Below are 4,198 nucleotides of genomic sequence, written 5' to 3'. Positions count from 1 at the left end.
TCTTACTTTCATTAAAAGAAAATGGAGAAAATTAATTTTAAAAATAATCTTTTACAGCAACTAGTCACTTCCTTTACTTTCTTCTTTCCCCCTTTTTTTTCTGGGTTCTTCTCTATCCCTCCCTTCTCTTCTCCTGATTAATTTGAAACCAGAAGGAAGTAATTTCAACTAGTATTGCCATTGCTGTTGGCACATGGCAATTTCTTGTCCTCCTGTAGCAATTCTACCAGGTAACCCTTAACTCCTCAGAGTTATTATTATAATCAGAATAGATAGTATTTAAGTTGTTGACTATTTTAGAGGTGACAAACTGAATGACAACGATGATAATATTAATGCAGTAGCTCTTTAATAAAAAATAACAGATCTATTTCTAACTTAACTTACTTAATTGATTTTGATCTCTTCATTAGTAGTTCTGCTTAATAAAAATAAAAAAAACCTTCTATTGGAACATCCAGCTGGAGAGTAAACACAAGTATAATCGATCACCTTGCCAGCCTCAGCGAATGTTATATTGATGTGTTCTAGAGAATTCAAATTCAACAAGGTTTTAGTAGTAGTTGCTGAAGATATAAAGGAATAAAGTTTGATCTCTATTCATGAAATAATCAGGCTTCATTTAGCTATCTTAATAAATAAATAGGTGATAAGCTTATTAAGGGAATTGGGAAAGAAATAACCAGATGTCACCTGACATTTTTTTTCTGAATTTGTTTTTTTACTAATATATGGACTTTAATTGATATATTGTAATATATTGTAATTGCCCACATTCATAGGGTACAGTGAAACATTTTAATACATCTATATGTGTAATGATTATATTAGAGTAGTTGGCATATCTTTCATCTCATAAATAATAATTTCTTTCTGTTGGAAACATTTAAAATCCACTGTATTAGCTATTTTGAAATATTTCATCATTGTCGACCATGGTTATCCTACTGTGTCACAGAACTTTAGAAGTTATTCCTTCTGTCCAACTGCTCCCCTGAATCCATAAACCTGTCTCATTGCACTGCCCATGCTCTCATAGACACTATTGTATTCTCTCCTTCTTTGAGACCAACTTTACCTTCTACATAGAGGTGAGACTATGTGATATTTGTCTTCCTGTCCCCAAGACATTATAACATAATGTCCTCCTCCAGTTCTATCAAGGTTGCTGCAAATGATAGAATTTTCTTCTTTGTTTGACTGAATAAAAGTCCGTTGTGTGTACCTACCACATTTTGTTTATTTATTCATTGTCAGTGGATACTTAGGTTAATTCCATTTTTGGCTACTGTGAAGTGTTGCTATAAACGTGGAAATACAAATGCCTCCTTAACATACTGGTTTTATTTCCTTTGGGTGTACACTCAGTAGCGGGATTGCTGGATCATGAAAAAATTCTATTTCTAGTTTTCTGAGGAACGTCCATATTGATTTCCATAGTATCTATACTAATTTACATTCCCACCAACAGTGTATGAGGTCCCTTTCTCCTCATCCTCACCAGCATTTTGTTTTGTTTTTGTTTTGTGGCAGTGGAGGTTGAACTCAGGGTCTTGCACTTGCTAGGCAGGTGCTCTACCATTTGAGACACTCTGTCAGTTCTCAGTGTTTGATTTTTAAAATCTTCTTGACAAGTCATCTGATCTCAAAGAATGAAGTTTTCCATGTGAACAATGTGGGCTGTGTGTGCATGTGCGTCCTCAAGGAAGGTGATGTTGGTGATGGAAAGCTAGTTTGGAGCCAAGTTGAAGATGCTATTTAACTGTTGAGATAGATGTGGAGCTTGAATTTCACTGGGCATGTGTCTTTGGGTGGAAGATTAGTATTATATATCCATGATATTTTATTCAGTCAGGAAAATGTTTATTAGATAGGAAAGATGGGTTGTGATATAATAATTTTGTATGACTTTTAAAATATATGTTTCTTTTTATTAGCATATATTAATTGTACAAAGGGGTTTCATTGTGATAGTTCCATACCTGTATAGAATGTGCTTTGATTGACTTCATCCCCTCTATTGCTCTTTCTTGTTCCTCCTGCCCCCTTAAGCCAATTTTCAACACATTTCATTATTCTTTTTTTAGGCATGCACAAAAAGTACTTTGATCTTAATCACTACCTCATCACCCTCTCCTATCACTCCTCTCCCTTCCACTGGTTTTCTTCCTCCCCTCCAGTTTCACACTCATGTCAATCTTAAAATACATGTAATTTGTTAAGTGAGACCTGTAGCAGTCTCTATGTTTGGCTGAATTTGTGACTCCCTAAGCAGACAAGAATCTTTACCTTGCATCTTTAAAAGACAACAGATTGAATTCCTTATAATTCATCAGAAAGTCATGCCTACTTAAAAAGCAACCACCAGCTCCTTTTTCCAACTAATCTTAGATAACCATACACTCTATCCTGCATGCATTGCCTAAGGAGAAAGATTTACAAATGGCATCAATCATTTTCTGTATCTGACTTGCCATTTTGTCACATAAAGTAGTCAGCAAAAGACCCATGGATAAAGGCTCTCTGCTTCACCAAACATGCTGGCTCATCTAATTAATCATAAATGTAGATTATTTACAAAAACTGCTCAGCATGAAATTACTGATCTTGACTTTCCTTGTCTTCCACAGCAATTCCAAGGGTTACTCATGCAAAAGCTTTGTTTATGGCGTCATAAAAGAAAGCACTTTGGATCTATATTTTTCAGTTCCTATAATTGTAATGAGATATAGGCAACTTGAGTTTTTCCCTTTTGTGTGTTTGATCAGCACTTAGCACATTATGAGCATTCTGAACGGAGCACATTCCATTAAACAATTTGGCAAAAGTAAAGCGTAAATAAATAAACATAATAAGTAGTGTAGCCCGGTGCTTAGTGATCCCAACTGGACAAGCAAAAGAGTAAGGAGTAATGTGATTGCTCTAAAGGAATCTGTCCACTTCCAGTACCCTGCACACAGTAGGTACTCAGTAAATACCTGTGAAATAATGAAAAAATGAATAGAGTCCCCTTTCTAATGTCTTTGTCTGCAATAACTACCTTAAGGGTATATTAAAGTAATAATTGCTCCATGACTACTTGGCTTCGTGAATTAATGTTTACAAAGTGCTTTGAACTTCTTGGAAAAAAAGAATGGTGTTTTTGTTGGCACTGTATCGTGTTTGCAGTGGCACATGAATTCCTCCGCCCTCTATTCCTCCAGCCTCCCTCCCTCCCCCAGTTGCACACAGGGTTAGAATCTCCAGCGGGTAAGTGTTTCGTATTTCCTCCAGCAGCTCTTGCACTGCAGCACAGGTAGGGATGGAGGAAACCTTGGAAAGATTTCTTTAGGGCTTCTGCGGAAACTCTGGAGAAATGAAATTTGGGTCTGTACTGATGACTCTTAGAGGAATTAGTATATAGAGGGAAGCAGGTGGTTGGCCAGCCATTGGAGAAGCTAGGACAGACAAACTCTTCTGTGAGGAAACATCAAGCTAGATCCTGGAGGAGAGACAGAGGTGTCTTATAGGCAATTCAGCATATATGCCAAGGCTTCTAGTTTCTCAAGTTTATGTGAGTTATACACATAATTCAAAACCTTGAGTAGAAGCTGGCAGCAAAATATTATAGTTTTGTTAGAAGAAACCCATAAAAAAAATCCCTGATTTGTTATACATGGATAAAACTTTCAAGTAGTACAATTTTTCTCTGTAATTTTTTTTTATATTTCATGATGGCAAATAAATGGATTCTGTTTCACATACAGTTGACCAAGTTTACAGTGGTTTCCAATTCATTTGTTACTATTTTTAAAAATTGTCTTTATGTTTAGGAACTTGATAATTAAAACAGTTAAAATGAGATTTGGGGAGCAAAAGCTATGTTTTCTATAGAGAATGGGTGTGCTTTCTGTGTAAATTCAAGAAAAGAGTGTTTTTTAAAAGGTTACAACGTACTAATTTTCAACTTGTCACTCTCAATACATATCTGAGTATTACAGGGAGAGTCAATTACTGACTAGGAATAAATAGGATAACTCTTGATGGCAGATCTTGTTTTAAAGGCAGAAACAGCTCCGACTTTCTACATCTTTGAAGTGACTTGTTTTCCAAAGCCGACAGGGAGGTTTACTGTGTGGGTGGAAAATTTTCCATAATACATATTTATATGATAGTTACTCTTCTTATGGCACATTTGCTCTCTGTATAAATTATTTCT

This window comes from Castor canadensis, chromosome 4 (genome assembly GCF_047511655.1).
Source record: "Castor canadensis chromosome 4, mCasCan1.hap1v2, whole genome shotgun sequence".
NCBI lineage: Eukaryota > Metazoa > Chordata > Mammalia > Rodentia > Castoridae > Castor > Castor canadensis.
The sequence above is the reverse complement of the archived record's forward strand: the minus strand, read 5'-3'. Positions refer to the sequence as shown.